The sequence below is a fragment of the Abramis brama genome (genome assembly GCF_963993115.1).
Source record: "Abramis brama genome assembly, chromosome: 4".
Taxonomy (NCBI): domain Eukaryota; kingdom Metazoa; phylum Chordata; class Actinopteri; order Cypriniformes; family Leuciscidae; genus Abramis; species Abramis brama.
This window is the reverse complement of record NC_139966.1, coordinates 45912842-45936181: the sequence shown is the minus strand read 5'-3', so window position 1 is coordinate 45936181 and position 23340 is coordinate 45912842. Positions and strand designations below refer to the sequence as shown.

At 37.3% G+C, this 23340-nt stretch overlaps 1 protein-coding gene across 2 annotated transcripts in view; it reads right to left on the bottom strand.

Annotated features, from left to right (window-relative positions):
- plxnb2a.1 (plexin b2a, tandem duplicate 1) overlaps positions 1 to 13261 on the bottom strand; it is a 109449-nt gene extending 96188 nt beyond the window's left edge. The window contains exon 1 of one of the 2 annotated variants that reach the window (XM_084112007.1): positions 12849 to 13261. The gene's annotated coding sequence lies outside the window, so the exon portion shown is untranslated. The remainder of the gene's footprint in view (positions 1 to 12848) is intronic. The other variant, XM_084112008.1, reaches the window with a different exon arrangement.
- Positions 13262 to 23340: the final 10079 nt, after the last annotated feature.

Below are 23340 nucleotides of genomic sequence, written 5' to 3'. Positions count from 1 at the left end.
GAAATAGGCCACTCGCTGATTATTTAATCCATGATGTGCATTTCTCTCTATTCGCGTTCATACGGAGATGGCGATCATCAAATTCACTAAACGAAACTATTCAAAACGAAAAGAAATAGGCTAGCCTACTCTCTGATTATTTAATCCATGATGTGCATTTCTCTCTATGCGCGTTCATACGGAGATGGCGATCATCAAATTCATTAAACGAAACTATTCAAAATGAAAAGAAATAGGCTAGTTTACTCTCTGATTATGTAATCCATGATGTGCATTTCTCTCTATCGTTCACTATGGAGATGGCGATCGTAAATTTCTTTAAACGAAACAATTCAAAACGAAAAGAAATATAGGCAGCATACTCTGATTAATCCATGATGTGCATTTCTCTCTATAGGCGCGCGCGCGTTCACTACAGAGATGCCGATCGTCAATTTCTTTAAACGAAACAATTCAAAACGAAAAGAAAAAGGCTAGCCTATACCTTCTGATTATGTAATCCATGATTTGCATTTCTCTCTATATAGCCTATGCGTGTTCACTAAGAGATGGCGATCGTCAACTTAATCTTTGCAGCAGACGCTGACAGAAAAGTTGTATTAATAAAAATCAATGGACGCGTGTCACCGGATTTACAAATGCACTACTTGCTTGTTGCACGCACACATTTCAAAATAATGAGATATTAGGTTGAAAAAATGTATTAATAATAATAAATCCTTAATAATATTTGATTGAATGTTGAATGTTGTGCTTGTTTAATTTAATAAAATTAATACTTTAATTGTGATAATTAAGATAATTCAATATTATATATTAAGTGTCCCATTTTTTATCATTTATTAATAGTATTTATATTATCTAGCACCCCCTCAGCACCTGCGTTAAAAAATTATTTGGCGCCGCCATATTATAACGGCCCACGTATTAAAAATAGTCAAGTCTAAATCGGGCTCGCACTCATAATTACATTTAATGCCGTCAGCCGAGCTCGGACACAACGTGCACAGGTTGGGCTTGGTTTTTTTTTTTTTTTTTTTTTGCCCGATCTGGTATTCAGTTTCTGAACGGTGTAAGCACAAGCCAACAGTTTGGTGACGCTGTCTGAGCCTTATGTCATAATTTTTAATTAGTCACGATAATACCATATACCCCGGTAAAATAGGGAGGAGGTTTGACGGTATCAAAATTTGGATACCGCCCAAGCCTATATTGCAGCAAGCAAAAAGCTTCGGTATCCATCTAAAAATCTCTATGAACGAGAGCGTATTAAACCACGGATAAATCAACTCATCAACTTACATAAGTATGTAAGTCTCCTCGACTTACATTGTCAATTGCGCTTGTTCCTGTTGCGTGAGCGTCGAGTCTGAGGAGGAGGGGGCGGGGGAAACAACAATCTCCAATATTTTTAATTTGGGCTGCAGTACCTATTTCGAACACTAGCTGTCATTCTTAAAGACTGCACTTTTAAAGGATCATTCCGGTATTTAACACTTTGAGTCTATTTTGTAGTTTGTTTTGGATGAAGAAAGTGATGAGTGGTGGACAAAGAAATTTTGACAATGGTTCCTGTCTCGACTTTTTGACTATTTTAGAATTGCCCATGACCGCTTTAGAATGGGAGTCTATGGCCATGCACAAACATGTCCTTAAAACAACCCTTAACGTTCGTTTTCAAAACTGTTCAACTCACCGAGTGGTTAGTGGTGTTCGTTGATGATTAAAAACAAATATATCCGCGCAATGTAGTGGAACTATTTTTGCAGATACCTCACAACCGCGTATAAACTTCCGCTCTTCCGCAACTTCCGTTGCTCTGCTCACGCTAGCCTTCTGAGAGACAGAGAACCGAGCGAAAAGACCTAAAAGACTACAACCAAATGTAAACAGCCCCCTTTCCGTTTCCGGTAGCGCAGTAATATCAACGAGCAACGAGTCCTCCAACGGAAATCAATGGGATTTTACAAAATGCCAAATAAAACACGACAGAAACTGTATTTCGCTACGCTACTTGTTTTGGAACATCAACGAACACCGCTAACCACTCGGTGAGTTGCACAGTTTTGAAAACGAACGTTAAAGGTGCTCTAGGTAACTTTTTTACCTTAACTGAACAGCTTCGGAGTAAGTGGAATGGTTATATTACTTATTTTGGGTTGAATGGTGGTGGTTTCGCACCCCCCTGGTGCCCGAGAGCGGAAAAAACTCACTTGCAACTTTGGGCCGGCGGGTCGGCGGCCTCGCCGTCAGGAAGTATTGCGTGATATCAAGTCTCGCGATGTAACGAATTGCTTGACGGCACTGCACACGTACACGCCCCCATTCAAGCACCGGCTAGCTATAAGCAGAGAATGTCTACTATAAGCAAAGGGCAACGATAGATTTAGTTATGGCTGAGCCTGTAAAAAAGAAGCAGAAAGCTAGGAAATCTTTGTCGGAGGACCAACGAAAGAGGAAACGGACTGACCGAGCAAGAAGTCAGACTCGAGTAAATATGGGACCGGCTTTTTCAGAATGGCGAGAACTGAGAGAAACAGAAGCCTGCAAAACGGATGCTGACCTGGCCTTCTTGCTGTTGCACTTGTAAGTATCTTTGGAATAAACTGTGTTTAATATTTAAATTTCAAGTAATTGTGACCTCAGGATGTTTGCTATTGTCTGTAACGTAAAGGTTTTTATTATGATCGCTGTCTGTTACGGGCTTACTAGTACGCTAGATACTATAACTTTGATGTTAGCATTGTCATTAGCAAACACGTTTGATTTCTGTAGTTGTTTAGCCGTTCCTCTGTCGGTTTTATTTGTGTAACTTACACTTTTATTTTATGTCACTAAGTCAAAGCGTCTGATAATAGGCAATAAACGTTGCATATATCATGATCGAGCTAGAAAAAACGTTCTGATGTTTTCTTAGACAAGCAAAGGTAAACCGTCATTCTACCAGATGAACTTATAGACCTTGCTAATATAACTTTAGACAAATATTAGCCTCTGATATATATATATATATATATATATATATATATATATATATATATTTTTTTTATGCTCATGCCCATTCTCCCAAAAACAAACAAACACGAAAGCAGTTCGCCTCGTTCATATCGTTCGTTACCGGTAAAAATACTAGTATGCATGACAACACAATAAAAAAATAAAAAAAATCACCATCAGTTGGAAAGAAAATATTGCTTTACTTGCCTCGGTAGACATAACTGGCTTTGAAATAGCCAGTTCCTCTGCTCAGCTGGGTTGCTCGTGGCGAGGGGGGAGGGACAACAGTTCAGACACTCAGACTTGCCTGGTGTCCCTTTAAGGGTTGTTTTAAGGACATGTTTGTGCATGGCCATAGACTCCCATTCTAAAGCGGTCAAGGGCAATTCTAAAATAGTCAAAAAGTCGAGACAGGAACCAGTGTCAAAATTTATTTGTCCACCACTCTAGTTCATCCAAAACAAACTACAAAATAGACTCAAAGTGTTAAATACCGGAATTCTCCTTTAAGGTTTATGAGATCCCAATCAGGCAGATGACTATGCCTATGACTCACTAAACAGTGACTGCTGGGACTAATTTCCATTCCTAAACTTCCAGAACTTCCGAAGTGAGGCATTCCAGTCAGGTATCTAGGTGGGAGTTTCCCTTCTGTCAGCATACAGTGATAGCATAATCTGTGACCATGAAAATCAGGCCTGCTGTGACTCCACCTCCTCAATACATCAAGATCTGACAGTCGATGTTTAAATGAACTTCGACTCCAGTTGTTATTCAAGTACCCTCCTTCCTCCACATTCCCAAGGATAAACACATGCAAGAACACATTTAAAGAAACACTAATCACATTCCATGCCCGCAAAATGCTTGTGGTTCTTAGCGTCTCTCATTGTCAACAGGACAAAGAATGCAAACTTATTAAATGTTTTCAATACACACACAGATCATCATGCCTTAAGCCCCAGAAGCAGGCTGTCTCCGTAATTAATATTACTGATCCCGGGAAAAAAGGGAAGAGGAAATATCCTACAGCTCAGGGCTACTGGCACAGCGCAGCAGGACAAAATATTAGCAGTATTTTAAAGATGATAATTAAAATTAAAGCTCAGTGTGAGGAAATTGGACTGTTTGAGGATTAACGGCACCACCGCTGATGCCCGTGGAGGAATTAATTCCCGCTGTGTCAATGTTATCAAGGAGCAATTCACCGGTACATATCACAGACACAAAAGGCCAACTAGCAAGTCTTTTAAGCAGCTTTTCCATGAAAAAAAATAAACCTGAATAAAAGCAAAAAGACACAAAATACAGCAATAGGTGGACAAATAAATGTATTCAAAAGAGGTCATGGGGTCGCTCGTTTGAGAAACCGTAACAACTACACCACTAATTTCATGGGAAAACAATTATGAAAATGGATAGGAAGATTTGTATAATTAGCATCTGATAAAGTATTCTCTAAGAACCACTTGTAGGTTCACTACCTACAAGGCTTGCAATTGTCAAATTAAACTGTACAATATCACCTTTTCAGAAGCCATAACACATGAAATAGCACAAATTCATCTGACAATGTTAAAAATTTTATACAAAGGCTGCATGATTCAGCCATATGTCATTTCACATGGGCCTTGCTTTTGGCCAGGGCTGAAGACCATGGGACGGTTCCAAGTGTTTTTGTGTATTCAACATTTAGACCTACATGACTCAATGGGATGGGTTTATATAAACCGTGCTTGCCATTTTTGCACGGCTGCGGCTCCTGTTGAGCTCCTGCGCGGTTCATCAAGTCGCACCGTTACGCAAGTGCATTCATCATCCAAATTAGATGGAGCTAAATGCAGAAAAGCAGCGTCTGCTTTGAAGTTCTGCAAATGAGAAGCACTTGACTGACATTAGGGCAGAGATGAATAGATGTTGCCACCTCTCTCGCTCTCTCTGTCTCCTGGCAAGCAGGGAGTAGACCATGTTCTTGTTTTTGTTTTTTCAGGACCCTGAATAAAAAGCAAGCTGGAAGGGAGAACTCAGTTGGAGGGTCTTCAAAACAGCAATAGTTTCAATCTTGAAAGCCTCCTTAAACAGTCAGAACACAGAGCGCGTCTGTAAGGACAAGCACCTAGTTCAATAACTGCTCAGTCAATGGACTTTTGTTAGGATTGTGTAACGTTGTAAAACCCGGGTCAAAGTCCTCATGTTCCTAGTTGAAAGAGATTTAGCGTTCATGGAAGCGTAACCTGACCCCAGAGTGCTTGCAAACTGAATTCAGAGTAAAAGATGCAGGTCATTTTATTCCCGAACAAACAATAAACCCAAATGGCGACCGTGATTACATTAAAAACGGCCTTTTGAGGTACAGATCATCATGTCGTGATGCTAAATACCATTTCTAGCATAATAAACCTGGTGAATAGATGAATGAATCAATCATCCTAATGACCACTTGAGTTCATTATGAGCTTTTGTCAGACGCTAGCTACGGAAAAAGAGACAGCCAGACAGGGCGACAGGTTGCGGGTTTGTGGGAGGCTCCATATGTGTTGTGAGACACAGTAGGAGATTGGGGGATGTGGCATCATGTGTGTGTCCCCAGGAGACTTACAGCTGTCACTTACAAGCAGGAGAAGAAGTGTGATCTCACCTCATACACTCTTTGACACCACCCACGTGTTTGGCCACACACACACACACTTTTCCCAGCCTGACAGATAGTGTACACACCTGCCAAAACACCCCACAAGGGCAGCTAATGGATCTGTGGTTGGTGACAGGTTTCTAAACAAACCGTTTAAAAGCTGAGAGGCCTGTCTCGCGTGAACCCCGAAATGCACCAGAGACATTATTGTGACAAATCACTCAATCGTGCTCTGCAAGATGCTGATACAGAGTTACTAATTAATTCGATCAACTATATTTAGAGACAGTGCTCACCCTCGCACATGCACTAAAGTCACACCCACGGACATGACAAGTACGGTCAAAAAACAGAGCTGACATACCTATTCACTGAGTCATGGTACAGAGGACGGAGGCCTATACAGATCCAGTTTGTCAGAAACTTGCACAAACAAAACAGAAGAAGTGTTGATGACACTGACCTTTACACAAAGTCCAAACATCATGAGTTTTTCTATTCAGGACTCTTTCTAGTCTAAAAATTCACTTTAGGATGAAGTTGAATGAGACAATGTCCTGATTTCTGTAAACCAACTGAAGTTCCTTTAAGACATCAGCTATAGTGACCTTGAATTACCTTTTATTTCATTCTTTCACCAGCGCTGTAAAGTGATTTATCTGCCAGGCCAGTTTATCAGCCAATATGGGCATCAATTTAAAAAAAATCTGCTATTTTTCTAATACAGCCTTTTAATACAGAGTAAATTGCTTTGAATTTAAGCTAGGATAGAAGCACAACTGATAATATTTTTTCGAAAAAAATTCGATAACCGATAAAGGACCAATAAAATTCAAAAACACTAAGAACTAGTCAGCCTATCTATACCAAAAGCTTTGTCAATTAATAATAAAAATAAATTGAGCAAAGTGTAAAATTTCAACAAGACGATAATATATGTTCAAACATTTTGAGATACCCTACAATTCCCTGCAATTAAGTGATTACAATTCTATATTCTATTGTCAAAATAAATAAAACACAAACCACTAAAAATGAGTTAGTCAACCTGCCAACATCCTTGTCAATTAATATTTATAATAAATAATAAAAGTAAATACTAGTGTAAAAATTGCAGCTAGGGATGCACCATAATTTAACATTTACAGACATTTTTCGTTAACCAATAAATTACCAAAATACAAATTCTATACTATACAGTCTAAATAAATATAAATAAATAAAACACTAAAAACCAAACTCAATCATTTTAAATGGCAAATGTTAATTTAAGCATCACAAATCTATTATAGTTAACATTAATTATTATTAAATTGTTTTTTAAATATTAGTAAGATGCCAATATCAGCTGAGATATATCCAAAAGACCAAGACCAATAATTAAATAAAATCATGAATGTCTGCAAATAATCGATTTTGCACTTACATTTCTAGTTACAATTGCTACTGTATATTAGCATTAGCATTATACCAGCTACCTCTCTCAAGGTATCATCTGTTGAAAAAAACATATTGACTGAGCACTGACTCGGAGCGAAACAGCTCTTATATCATAACTCTCAAAAAAGCAGGCCTATGCCTTCTCAGCAGGGAACAGCGCCTATGAGGTTATCCATACACAAATCAATGACTGTTGAAGTATGTGACTGAATATAAACAAAGTTTAGTAGAAGCATAGGCACAAAAAAGCAATGATCCAACAAAACGATATCTCTCATCACAAACATTAATGCACCAGGCAGTCCAGGCGGAAGTCTGAAATAAACATAACCTTTGTCCCCTGATAATGCACAAGAAGGGTGATGTGAGCAAACGAATCTGCCTGCATCAGCCCCAGAAGACCTGTGCTCTAGGACATGCCCTGGCATGTCTTTATCTAACACTTCCTCTCCACCTCATTCCCAATAATTAAATATGATGCCGAAAGCCACATTCTGTATTAAATAAAGCTGATTGGAGGGGGGAACGAGGTTGTATCAGGCATTGTGGCAAAGTGGCGGCTTCTCGATAGGCATCAGCCTTTGTGCAGCTTTTTCATTATTCTCAGCACAATCTACCAGTGCAGATCCATTAGTGTGACATAGGCCTAAATTAGTGGCCATAGAAATCCATTAGCGTCACAGAAAATGAGGACTCAGAGCTGAAGTGATTTTCTCAAATTGACAAGATGTTTTCTTCAATTGCAAAAGCTGACAGAGAAGGGCAACCTACAGAAAGATGATCAGGGGCATACGGGCCAACAAAGTTTAGCTGACCTTAAAGGCATAGTTCACCACCAAACTTTTATTAACTTAGTGTTACGTACATATTATGTTTTTATATGTTGAAATAATATATGTACATGGGCCAAAGACAAATGTCCATGAAAATCGATAATAGGGAATCAATTCAATTCCAAATGAAAACTGTAATTATTAACTCACCCCCTTTTGCTCTTTAACTTTCTTTATTCTGTGCAACACAAAAGCTGAATTTTATAGAATATTCTGACCGAAACACCCTGGAGTCACCATAAAAGTATGAAAAAAATGGTTAGAATATAACATATACTATGTCTTCTTAAGCCTTGACATCAGCCTTCATGAGAGTTTATGAATGAATCGCTCTTCTGAGTCAAATCTTTTTAATGAATTGGTTGATCCAGACAGTTCTTAAATGATACATTCATGAATCAAACTGATCCATTTCTCAAGTTCAACTGAGCTAATGATCCTATCACAGCAGTTAACAGCCCACTAGGGATTAAGATGAGAAAAAAAAATGAAAATAATTTAAAGGGATAGTTCGCCCCAAAATGAAAATTGTCTTTTTTTTTTAAAGAACAACCTGACCAATTCAGTTTGTTTCATATAAGAAAATAAATGAGGACTAGGGCTTTTTAACACCAAAAAGAACATTAAAGCACCATAAGAGCAGTTTGTATGATTTGTACAATATATTCCAAGTCTTTTGAAGCCATACAATACCTTGACATCAGAGTTTATGAATGAATCATTCTTTTGAGTCAAATCTTTTCAATGTATTAGTTGATCCAGTTCATAAACCAGCCTGAATGACTTGTTGAATCAGACTTAATTGATTCTCAAGATCAACACACTGACTCAAAATCCAAAGTATGGCTTCAGAAGATTTAAAATAAAATCACAAAAGTCATATGGACCACTTTTATGATACACTAATGGTGCTTTTGAGCAACAACTAGGCTACATCCTTCAAATTTTTCTAAAGTTCCATGGAAGTAAGTCATACAGGTTTGAAAACAACATGAGGGTGAATAAAATGACAAATATATATTTTTAGTTCCCTGTTCTGAGATCCATTTCAGCATAATGTCTAAACTTATTTTATATTATGCAAAACTCATGTCCACAGCGCAAGGAGGAAATTAATAAATTGGAGTTACATAATTATAAGCAACATTAAACGTACCTAACCATGCAAAAACAGTTCTACTTTTACTATTCCAGCACCAAATGTGTTCTTGACAATCATAATACAGAACACCAGAGAAAAAAGCCTTTATGATTAGCTCATAAATGAGTGGGTTGCTCAGGAAGTGAGAACATCCAGATCACAGATGGGCTTATCCAGGAGGCCCCGCGAAGAAGTACAAACAAAGACAATGAAACCACAAACCCAGCAACATACTGTACACACTGTCAGCAGCTTCGCCTATCTTTAATGACAATTATTCAGCACGATCACTCTCATCAACACTGATATCACAGTCCAAAGGACCTTTAGAGACAAGTCAGTGACTCAAAACAGGAAGATGAGGGTTTCTCATGATTATCATGATTCTTTAATCAAGACTCACAGAAGCCAGCTCCATGTTTCATGGCCAATATGAACAAATACAAACACACAAAGTCCTCAGGAAGTGCATGAATGAGGCCACTGTGTACTGCGTACTTGTTCCTCGACAAGAAACACAAATAAACACAGTCATTGCTCATAAGAGAAAAAGAATGGAGGAAGAAAGAGGGGTAAAAAGAGCGCTCTCCCTCTCTCTCTCTCTCTCTCTCCACGCTCTCTGTTTTTGACCATTGATCTTTGACCTTGAGGGGGCCGAATGACTTCCTGCTCTGAATCACTCAAGCTACAGGATCCTTCTCATACGGAAGAATCCAAATAAAGTTTTGCGCCTGTTTATGCATATTCAAATGACTTTAATAATTAACAACTTATTTATATAGGCCTAATAATTAGGGCAAATTGGGTTTCAAGTTTATGAATATTTCCACATATTATTTAAATCTGTTATTATTTATTCACCTTCATGTTGTTCAAAACCCATAAGACTTTGTTCATCTTCAGAACACAAATGGAAATATTTTTTAATGAAATCTCAAAGATTTTTGTCCCTCCATCCACTTGTTAAGTCGTAAATGCTGTATTCCAGGAAACAGAATACCGTTTCCAGGTCCAAGCCTCCACTCAAGTGAGAATACCATCTCAACAGCCATGAGCAATATTTATTCATAGTGCACATTTAAGCTAAGCTTTTATAAATTCACAGTGCACGCTAGAGTCTCTGGTCTCACGGACAGCAATATTTTAACGATTTATAAAAGATAAATCACTGCCTGGCCATCTGGGATTTCAGTATAGAGATAAAGGTTTGGATTATGATTTTTTAGTAGTTTGCTTTTGGCATCTAAAACATTGAAGCGTGATGTCAGACTTAACAAGCCGATTGCAAGTCTATTCACCCAAAATTCGGACACTTCAAAACGTTCCTAAAGAGATCGCAAAAGAAATCCACATGAATCAAGCGGTTTAATAAAAGTCGTCTGATGAATGTTTTGAACCGTCAGAGTTTTGGGTGACTTTCAATGGAGGGACAAAAATCTCTCAGATATTATGAAAAATATCTTCTTTTATGTTTTGAAGATGAACAAAAGTCTTATGGCATGTTAATTGTTAATAAACCCGCCTTTAATGGAGCTAATATTCCACTAATAACAGTCATCACATTCATGCAATCCCACTGAAATGAATGAAATCAAAAACACTACTGCTCTTTATATTATAAGAGGTAGTTGGGATTGTGGTTAGGATGGGTTTTTATAAGGATTAAAGCTGCATTATGCAGCTTTGCCGACTTCTTCGCTGTTTTCTCGCTTTTTGCTCGCGGGTTTCTCTATAGAACTCCCCCTACAGCTTCGGAATAGATATTTGACAACACTGTCGTTAAAACTCGTTGGCTCGTCCCATCTTCTCCCGCTGGTCATGTGCATTTGTTTGCAAAGAACCCGGCGAACGCACGGAGCCATGTCCACTGAGGTATGTATAATACACAGAAGGCTAGCATATAAATGTTTAGATAGTATATGGCTGTTTCTCAATTCCAAGAACGCAGAGAACGGACTTGTGTTCTCGTGGAGACCGGTCTTGCCAAGCTTCCTTGGAAGAACGAACTCGGAACCGGCCGCAATGACTTCTGGGACACCAGGCGAGTACTAGCTCAAGTCTGCATTCGATGCATCCTCGGTATCAAGAACACATCCGGGTTCTTTCATGCGTCCTCTGTACTTGCGTTCTTGAGAATTGGGTCTGAACTTCGACGGTTAATGATGACGTAAAACGAGAACACAAGGACGCAAGATCGCTGAAGAACGCATATTGAGAAACACCCTATGTGTGCAGTGCCGTAAAGCAGTTTGTTACATCGCGAGACCTGATATCACGCGATACTTCCTGATGTTGCGGCCGGCGGCCCGCCGGCCCAAAGTTGCAAGGGTGGTTTTTCGTCTCACAGGCGCTCGAGGGGTGCGTGAAGACCACCATTCAACCCGAAAACAGTCATATAACCATTCCAAAGACTCCGAAGCTGTTCGGTTAAGATAAAAAAGTTACTTAGTTCACCTTTAAGCACACAGAATGCAGATATTTCCCAGAAACATTGCGTATTAATATTAGATGTCGTTTACTGTCAATGTCAAAGGTTGAGATTGAATGTCAATCTAGAATAACCATCCAGGTGAGCTTTTCAAGTTGTACACCATCACTACACTTGGACTTGAACATTCCATACTTGAACTTTACCATAATATGCCTTTAACTCATAAATAAACATTCAAAGTGATCAGTTGTGTAACATTGTCAGCAATGAACTTCACTGCAATACAAACAGCAACGCAGCCATCCAATTACAGAGCAAAGGGAAATTTGATTACCTCATTACAGTTGATTTTATCACAACAGCTTGTATAATATGAGAGCTGGGTGTAATTGGGAGAATAAACAAGCCAGGAGAAAATGAAATGAAGGTAAGTGAAACTCTTCAGATGATGACGACAGGAACAGAGATAGCTGTGCTTTCTTCGGGCTGTGACAAATGGTTCACGGCCAATCAAACACAACATGTAGAACTAAATATCCCATCATTAAACCTTGTTTCACATTACTAAAGAGCATCTTAGGTGGGAGTGGGCCAGATGCACTATTAAGAAAACATATGTCAAGCATCAGCACAGTGTTACAGGAACAAACATCCGGCTAAAAGCCAACAGGATGAGTAAAGGAGAGCATTTGTGTTAGACGATCAACAAAATACAAATTTGTGAAAATCCCGAAAATCTTGTTTCTTTAAGACCTCAAAGACTTGAAGGCAAAAAAACGAGTGAATAGAAGCCAAATTGTGGCACTTAACAAAAGTATCATGGTACTTCTATGTTTTTTGACATGTAAGCATAAGCATTGTAGCCTATCATGATTTTTTTCTGGATACCATGGTACTGCTATGGTGTTTTGGACACAGTACCATGGAATTCTTGGAAGTACCCTGGAATACATGTAAACACTATGGTAAAGAACAGCTACCAGTACCATGGTACTTTTTGTAAGGAGCATAGGCTAATCGACGTTGCATATCTTTCCAGATTCTCGCGACGCCAGAGCGTGCTTTATCGCTTATTTACATATTTAAACAATCAACGTAAAACTGAAACAATACGCTACAAAGTTGCATGTCAATTAGACACGATGTTTCAGTTGTAAGTGTTACAAAGCTTCAAAATCGGTAACTGTGAATCCACTTAAATCACATAAATCATCTGATTTAATTAACAAGAATTTCGCAAACGTAAGAGTTAAGCCGTAAGTAACGCGCGAGACTCAAGGAAATAAAGCGAACAGACGTTGTTTTAAACGTTTACAAACACGCGCGACTGAAAAATGTAAACCAGTTGAAACAAACAGAAAGTTCAACACTCACCTTTCTGGAGAAACAACTCGCGAAGGCAGATCAAGATTTCTGTTCGTAAACTGCCAGAGACCGACCGCAAGGAAAGATTTACATTATTCGTCTCCCAAATAGATCACTGAAGCTAGTAGAAAAAAAACAGTATTCCTTAGGAGAAAAGCCGGGGAGGCAGTACACTTTGTTAGGGAAATCCGAAGAACTATGGGCGATGTTGGGAATCCAGTGTCGAAAACAATTCTTCCACGCCCTGTAGGCTGGGCTTCAGATCAACCGCCAGGTGCACGTGAAGTCTGAATGTTCACGGATACCTGTGTGAGTTTTGAAGGAAAATCGGTAGAGCAAAAGTCCCCACAGCTGATGGATGAGGACATACAGGACTCATCTGGACCTGCCCGACTGACCAGAGGGAGCACTCGCGCGCTCTCTCACCCACCCGCGCGCGCGCGCGCGCTCTCTCCCTCTCTCCCTCTCTCTCTCTATTGGTCTCTATCTACCTCTTTATCAATTTCAAGTTGTCAATGGCATAATTTTGCATGTAATATTGCCAACGTTTCGGTCCAATGACATAATAAAATAAGATAAATTCAAATAAATTGTAGGCCAAAATAATAATAAAATATAACAGATAACTGAGATTTCAACTTTAGCCTATGGCATGCAATGTTGGATTAATTTTCCAAAAAAAAAAATCACAAAATAAAACAAAATATGCATGGTACCAGAAATATTAGTCTCAGTAAAGTTAATACATTAAGAAATTGCAATATAAAACAGACAACTTCAATGGTTGTTCTTTTACTACATGATTGTCTCTTAATACTTTAATAACTGTGGCTACTTGTGATCACTGAGTCATTTGGTAGGGACTTATCTACTTTTTATCTCTGATGGTGATGAGACATTCTTCCAAATGTTTAGGTCCCAGACTGTTTGAAGTATCTCTTCCCGTATCAGATCGTAGATCCATTCCGCCTGTATCAGTCTACAAAAGTGCTTGAAAAACGCCTTTTCCAAAGTGGAAGTAGGAATCAGAAATAGTTCTTTGCTCCAACCTTGCTTCAAACATCCTTGAGGTCCCCCACAGGCCCTCTGTGAAGCCTGAGCTCAAATCAAAGAATGATCCTTTCCTCTCCCACCTACACTAAATCTGAGATTTGCGGTAATCTGGCTCATGCTGAGACTGAGATTAAGGCCAAACCAATTGTAAATCATAATCAAAGGAAAGATATTAAGGATGGACCCAGAAAATTGTGTTGCGACAACATATTTAAGCTCACCTCTTTCATTAGTCCAATGTTTTTGGTGCTGTTTTGAAGATTAATATTCAGCCAATAGGAGCAGGAGAATTGAGAATAATGCAGTTTAACAGTTTGACAAGCAATGTTTCCACAGAAAAAATCAATACATCAAAACAGAAAATAAATAAATAAACAAAACAAATAGGGTTTAATAATTGTAATAAAATAGTAAAAAAAAAATAATTAAAAGTAGGCCTATAATTATGACATTTTTAAATTCAAGGTATTTTATTGACATGATTATTTTGCATGTGATATTGCCAAAGCATGAATACACAAAAACAGTGACAAAAAACATAAAATAATAATAATAAACAAAATGGTGCCAGTGTTGTAAATATTAATTATAAAAATCATAATTTTAATAACATTAAAAATTAAAAAAATTGCATAAAACGATCAACTCAGAACACTTCTTGACTTTTGAACCTTCCTGATGCTTTAATTTGGCAGGCTTTGAGTTATTTAACCGATTGACCTTCATAAACCCACCAAATTCTTCTGTCATCCACAGGTAGCCGAGGTCTTTGAAGTAAGAAAAGCTTTGCCTTCAGAGGACGCTCTGGGAAACATGAGAAACATCATTAATGCAGTGTCTCTTTAAAAATATTGTTTTGGACCCCCGTGTGTTATTGCAGCAAAAGTGTGTGTATGTTGTAGTTGGACCGGAGTGTCAAGGCTGAATGATTTGAATAATTCATGACTATGGAAATTAGTCTGTCTGAAGGAAAAGAGTGCGGTCTTTGCCCCAAGGCCTGTAGGGACAGAGATGCTTTGCTTTTTTCCCCATTTATTATTTCTCTCTCTCTCTCTCTCTCTCTCTCTCTCTCTCTCTCTCTCTCTCTCTCTCTCTCTCTCTCTCTCAACCCTCCTAAATGCCTTTTTCTCAAATATTATAGTGTAAAATGCAGCGAAAATTTGAAGATGATCAAAACACAAGAAATATAACAGGAGCAGCGAAGGAACGAGACAGAAAATCAGAGAAAAAAATGAGAATAATGATAGCTGTCAGGTAGAATGAGATGGCATTGTGCCCGAGCGTGGAACACACAAAGCTGGCTGTCATCTACAACCATTGTTCTATTTTCTCTCAAACAGCCCCGTTGCTCAGAATGTCACACCTCTTTCAGCAAATGATAAGAAACAGATGACTGAATCATCTGACAAATCAAAAACAAGACAGTAGCAGACAGAACAGGTCATTTTTTACTTCACTGGTCATGTTTTGAGTGGCTCTATGACAGATATCGATTGGCTCACATGAAGTTTCATCAGATTCCAGTGAAAATTCAAGTCATTTTAAGATATTTTGACTCTTGTATTGACTCTTAATAAGTTGAGTTTGACATCTAGACATTGAGAGAGAAAAATAAATATCATGGGAAAGAATGAAATGGTTTCGAATACCGTCTTTAAAGGAGAAGTTCACTTTTAAAATGAAAATTCTGTCATCATATAATCACCCTCATGTTGTTTCAAACCTGTATGAATTTCTTTCTTCTGCTGAACAGAAAGGAAGATATTTAGAAGAATATCAGTAACCAGGCAGTTTTTGGGTCCCATTGACTTCCATAGTAGGAAAAAAATATACTATGGAAGTCAATGGGACCCAAAAACTGTCTGGTTACTGACATTCTTCTAAATATCTTCCTTTCTGTTCAGCAGAAGAAAGAAATTCATACAGGTTTGAAACAACATGAGGGTGATTATATGATTACACAATTTTCATTTTAAAAGTGAACTTCTCCTTTAATAATACCTTGAAAAACCCTGATCATATTCTTGTGGCGCCCTCTACTGTTTAAATTTGTTATATCAGCTCAAATAGTCAATAAAAATCTCAAGGCGACTTTTGAGCTGTATAACACCCACCACGAGACTGCCACACCCGAAAGTGCCATTTAACGACAATAACACTCTCACCGTGTTCGTGAAACAAAAAACAGACGTTACTTGCATTCGCCCGTGTGCTGCTGAACTTGGCACATCCAGAACGGCGGCAAAGACAGATGAGCAGAAACAGTTACCCTGTCAGTTGGCAGAGAAAGACAATATGCTGTGAGACAGCAAACAGAAGGAGCCGTGTAGAGGGAGGGGGAGATAAACATGAACAAAAGTGAGAGAGAGCGAGAAAGGAGTTATTTTTAGACCGTACAATGATTAGATTTGCTTTCCTGTTGCACCGAGCCAAGTTGCTCAGGCGGCTGTCAATATGAGTTATTGCATATAGGCCTACCTCGCTCTAATCAAAAATGTGTGTGCTTTTGTATGAGTGACATTGTCGAGTGTGTGTGTAAATGAGTGAGTGGTCCATGCATGTATGATATGCGTGTTTGTGTGTCTGTGTTTAGGCCTAAATTGCATGAACTCATTTTATAGCGTGTGGAGATGTTGGTTTAGCTTGGTGAATCCGGTATTCCCTACAGTGCCAGTTTGGTGCAGTGCCACTAATGAGCCATCTGGTGCTCTCACCATCAATCCCACAAGTCCTGGGACCATCACCCAGAATTCTGCACCCCTGTGTTCAGCCAAATGACGAGGGCTCTGTAGGGAACAAGATCAATGGAAAAATGTTTGTGCAAATTTGCATATAAAAATATATATAAATAAAATATTTTAAATATTTATCATATTTAACTCTGATTCGATCATATTAATAGATGTATAATATGTATAATATATTATGTATAATATAAAATACTACAGATTTATTAAGACAAAAATATTGTTTATATTAAATTTATAGCCTATATATTTAATATATTTATTTATGAATAAAAAGAACATACAGTACCAATATACAATAGCCTAGATAATACACACTTGCTTCTCAAGATTTTAAAGTTTGTTCAATTCAGAAGTACAAAAAAATAAGTCCTTTTTAAAAATTAGTGTAGCGTATCATATTTTAGTTAGCATATATTTATAGATTTGATAAAAAATAATACAAGTGTTCATTTAAAATATGAGCACACACGTATAGGCTTAACACACACACACACTACATACTGTAAATAAATATACGTATGTATGTATGTATATATATATATATATATATATATATATATATAACTAAAACAAATTGTACAATTTTGGACAAATTTTGCTTTTACAGGCATATATTTATTTTACTAAAAATAAAGACAACACAATGGATAATATTCTTTTTTACAAAAAATAAAGATAACTCAATCGATAATTCTTTCAGTTGGCAACTTGAGCCGTGAAATACCCAGTTCTCATCATCAACCTGATTACGAGTGCTCAGAGATGTGAGAACGCTAATGAAGCCACTAATGAAGACTGAGAACAGCTCTTTGAAGGAAGACACTGTGCCAGAGTGTCCAGTGTTGTTGATCAGATTCCCAGATTATTCCCAGTGCAAACAATACAAATCATCAAAAGACAATTATTTAAATAATTCCTTTGCAGCTCTTTCAGGAGCCAGATCCATTCTTGGCTTTCAAAAATTATGCTTTGATTGATTAATTGCCTGGAGTGTTGCTTACACACACACACACACACACACACACAGACACACAAACACACACATAACAGGAATCTCTTTGTTTGTATAATGATTAAAACTTGATTCTATAATCTATCGCATCAGTATGTGATTAGATTCATTCATTTCTGTGGTTTATGGCTGGTTGGTATCAAATAATAGGCTTCACAGAGCAGAACAATTCAATAGGAAGTTCTGAAATTGTAATAGGGGCAACGCTCTTCCAGATAACCTTCAGAAGTTGAAAATATAAATAAAAAAAATCATAATGGGGTTGTGCTGCTGTCCCCAGGATAACAAATTACTTTGGCAGTGGAACACTGAATAACCAGCTAACAAGAACATTGTTTTTTGTGAGGAAATGATTGCACTTTTTGAAACATATGCACTTTTCGTCTCACTGCTAATTAACAGCAACCTTGGTGTATCCATCACTCTAGAAGCGCTTGAGTCCATGAACACAGCTGAGTAAGCAGAGAAGGGTTTGGAATTAGTGTTGTTATTGTTCACTAAAACTAGAAACAAAATCATTTAAAGTCATTCAATATCTTAGTAACAGATTGCATAGATTTTAATAATTATAATTACTTATAACTACTTATACTTTTGTTTTTATTATATTTATATATTTTTACTTGATTATTGCCTTAAATGTGTTGTCTGCAACAAAGTGTACTTTGAGTGTCAAACCACTAGGTGACAGTATATTGTCATTTTAAGTTTGTCATCAATGCCTAGGAAAGAGAGATCTAGCCTATAATCATTAATGTCATTCTGTAAGAAATCTTAAAAACAATAAGATAGTTCCAAAATCCAATGAATTACATTTAGGGTACAATTAGGGTAACTTAGGTTAGCATAGGTGCACCTGAGTGGTCCAGCATCTGGCATCTACTGTAGATACAAACAAACAAACAAACAAATTGTTCTTTTCGAAACTGCTTTCACTTCCCTTCTATTTCTATAGACTATCCATTCTCTTTTCCACCATTCTGTCTCACATGTCCTATTGTGCACACATTTACCACATAAAACAAAAGTCCAAAAGGTGCAGTTTGAGGAAAATGCTAGCATTTAGCATCCATGCTAACATACACAGTAAAGGAAAGTAGAATCTATGTTAGCAAGTGCAAGTGTTTAATCATAGTTTAATCCATAGGTTCATGTCACTGGACCTCATATGTGCGCTGGCTGAATTATTATCATTTTTATTCATATCTTTCACATCTACTGCAGTCAGATTCACCGTGTTCACTCTGAAGGAATCATCTAACATGGCTGGGCACTTGTAATGACACATCAAGAATGTTAAGAGGCTAAAAGCAGGTTTAAAACTTGCCCGATTTAAGTCAACAGGGTGCAAATTTTAAAAAGAGGATAACACAGTGTAGGCAACACCGATTTTTGTCGTTGTTCTCTGTACTGACAGCACTCCAAATTTACAAAAAAATGACCTCAATGTTAAAATTGACCGGAGTTCTCCTTTAACTCTAGAGAGGAGCATTTTGTTAAATATATGCACCATATTACATATTCATTATCATTTTTAATGTTCTTCAGTATTTAATGCATGTTTGAATAAATCTGGAAAGTTTTTTTATGACAGCCACCATTTAAATTTGTATATAATTTCATATAACTTTATTATTATAAAAATAAATAAGTGTATTTTAAGTGTTTGTATACAAATCAGTTAATTTTTACCTTCACTATTATAGTAGGCTAATGAAGCCTATAGGCTACAACTGACTCCCATAGTTTACAATAATAGTTAAGAGATTTGTTTTCCTTGAGAAAATTTGCAATGTATTGTACCTGATATCCAAAATAATTGATATTGAATTGAATCGAATCGTAATCGAAATCGAATCAAATTGCAAGCTTGTGAATCGAAATCGAATCGAATTGTGAAATTTGTGTCAATACCCAGCCCTACAAATAACTGAAGTTTATTAAATCAAAAATAAATATGCATTGTAACATAAAACAAAGCAAACAAATTTTAGGCCTCTAGCAGGTTTGTTGCACCATGCCACCCTAGCTCCATGTGCACAGTCAAAAGACTGTATGCTCTTGCACCAGCGCCCTCCTCCTGTCAGGGGTGGCCTCTCCTTTTTAAACATCCTTTCCAGCTCTCACCTAGAGAAATAAACACAATTAACAATATAACAACATACTGATATTTAAATGAACAAATTCATAAAAATGAAATAAGGTGGTAAGTATGGCTCCTACACCCAGCCCCTAATTGAGCATTTAAGCATCAATTATAATACACTAAATGTAAATGGAGCCAAACTAGTCTATACAATAAAAATGAATACTCATCATTATTCAGTCGTCACTTCTATGGTTCAGATCTAATTTTCTGCATCTTCCAATAGCAGGCAAAGTTTGGTAATAGGTCTTTCCAAGAAACCAGTCTTTGTCTTAAGTTTAACAGTTCTTATGAGTCCTTTGGAATCTGGTAGATCTTCTGTTACTCTTCCAAGAGGCCACGATCCATGAGGTGCTGAGCTGTCCACGACTAGCAGAATATTTCCTTTCTGTAGTCCTCTTTTTGCAGTAAACCATCTCTGTCGTTCCTGCAGTAATGGTAAGTATTCTTGGGTCTGCTAAATATTGTACTAGCCCACCGACGTCTGTTGTATACATCTTACCTTTGAAACAATCCTGGTGGAAATGTAGGGCTAGACTTTAACTGAAGAATGTGAATGTAACAGAAAAGACTTGCTTTGAAAATTTAATATGTTTGAGAAAAGGAGGATTATCCTTAAACTTTAACGGAGTGGATGGACTGTTTGAAGTTTAAGCATAATCCTCCTTTTCTCAAACATATTCCATTTTCAAAGCAAGTCTTTTGACATTTTGTAGTGGTAAAAAACAAAGTTTCCTATTTTTAATCCTTGTTTCTAGGGTGCAAATCCCACACCCGAAGAAATAAACACATTTAACAATATGTGACCCTGGACCACAAAACCAGTCTTATGGGTAATTTTTTTTAAAATTGAGATTTATACATCATCTGAAAGCTGAATACATAATATTTCCATTGATGTATGGTTTGTTAGGATAGGACAATATATGGCCGAGATACAACTATTTGAAAATCTGGAATCTGAGGGTGCAGAAAAATCGAAATATTTAAAAAATCGTCTTTAAATTTGTCCATTTCTATTGCCGATTGTGCTGCATCCACTCACAAAAATATTTTTATATATATATTTAAGGTGGGAAAATTACAAAATATCTTCATGGAACATGATCTTTACTTAATATCCTAATGATTTTTGGCATAAAAGAAAAATCGATAATTTTGACCCATACAATGTTTTGTTGGCTATTGCCACAAATATACCCGTGCGACTTTTTTGGTTTTGTGATCCAGGGTCACATATAACATACTGAGAGGCCAGAAGAGAAGAGTCGAGTCACTGTGGATTTGTCTCTAATAAAGCCTGAGAAAGGCCCCACCTCTCCGGGTTTGCTTGACCAATGAGAAGGGTAGAATTTCCAAGCGGGAAGATTCCTCTGTGGTTGATTTATGAATCTTTGTTCTAAGCGTGCTCATTTGCATGTGCAGCTGGATTGGTTTCTGATGACAAAACTAAGAAAGATTCTTGTAATAATAATATGTTGCGCAGCTATCGGCATAACATGTACACAATCATTTCGATCTTCAAAGTACCAATTTATAGAGACCAAACATGGTATAGCTGAGGTTACATTGACCGTTGGTTCTATAATAAAATACATAGTATCAAAGAGATAATAGTATCAAAAGATAATAGTATTAAAAGACACAACACAAGACAGTAAATCATTAACAAAATGTTCTGGGATGCATGTTAATTTCATGTTAATCAGTTCATCATAACTAAGACCTTCTTGTCCTGTTTGGGGGGATGGGGCCACAGATCCCAGAGTGAGTTTTAAATATCATTTGTTAAACTATAACAAATACTTGTGTCTGACTTGTCTCAGTCGTTACATACTGATATTTAAATTAAGAAATGTATAAAAATTAAATAAGGTGGTAAGTATGGCTCCTACACCATATCTCATGAGAAAATGTTTCCCATAAAATAATTATTACACTATTAGCCAAAGAAAGGAAAACGACGTATGAACGAGACAGGTGGAGATACAAAGTGCTGATTAACAAATGTCTAGAAAAAAGTCATTGTTAACTGTATGTTATATTAGATACAGAGGGGAATCAGATAATACATTTGAAAATAAAGATATGTTGCACTTCCCAGGCCACAACCTGCACTGGATCCTCACCTTCACACTGCTGTTTGTGCATGTGTGCGAGATCGCAGAGGGAATCGTCTCCAATGGGTTTCAGTTTATGAAAGTTTTACGACCGACCGCTATGCATTTATGTTTATGTCTTTGTGTATGAATGGATTATTTCAGGCAGATGGAGTCCAATCACTTGCACCTCTTCATGCCAGCACTGATGGGCTTCAAAGCGGCCACAACATCAGTTGTATATTATCACAATATACTGTAGAAACAGCCGATTTCCCCAAACTGCTGCTTGGTAAGTCAATGTCCTTGCGGTTCTGTATGAGAATGAGACCTAACCTCAGAAATACTCTTTCACAGCTTTAGCATTCTGTAAGACTGTTTATCGGTTCAATGGTGGTCTCCAATAATACGGGGGGAGGTTTCTGCGTGTTACTGTCTTTCCTTTTATGCAATGCAACAAGATTAAATGAATTACATTTTCTCATATGTATTACCTCGTTATTTCATCTGACTCCATAAATGAAAAAGGTTTTAATGATATCTGAGCATCATTAAAAGTGAGAGAATGTTTGATTATTCTTTTTAACTCTTTAAGTATATTTTAGGAAACTATGTTGCTCAGAGGTCCTCACGTCTTCTGTTTAACGCGGGTCTCACATTCACCAGCTCATCAGTTTTGATAATCAAACAGAGGTAATTGCTATATACCTGAGATCGGTCACATTCACGTTTACACAATCAAAGATACTTTGGTATAGCCCCCATGGAATTGCATACACTTGAATTTAACTTAACATTTACTTCAGTAGAGGTATGGCCACTATTACAGACATAAGCTGACCAACATTACTTCTTTTATAATAGCTTTGGATTGGCCATGCCGTGGTTTCCACGTACACTTATCTAAAGTAACATTCAATTAAAACAGAGGTAAGACACACCCAAATTTAGATTGGTCAAGCAGCATTTGCTGTTCTAAACGGAAATTCACTACTTGCAAATCAAGTACACTTGAATTGATGCCAAATATTAGTCGTCACTAATCTGACGCAAAACTTGTGCCCATTTTTCTTATAAACCCAGATAATTCAGTATGCTTACCAAATGGTGGTGTCTGTCATTATAACTAGATTTTGGTCCCCTATTGAAGGGTTCACAACTGTGAGATCAGAAAAGTAATTGAATGGGTTCTTGATTTACATACAGGAGGTAGTTTGAATGGAGGATCTGGGGGAGGACACACCTTTAAGGGGCACATCACATTTCTCATATTTTATAACTTCTTTTAAGCTTTTCATTATGGCTGGGAGAATGAGACTTTAAATGATACCAAACATGTATAGTTACTTTTTGTACACATTTAAAGGAACACGCTGACTTTTTGGGACTTTAGCTTATTCACAATCCCCCAGAGTTAGATACCATACATACCCTTTTCATC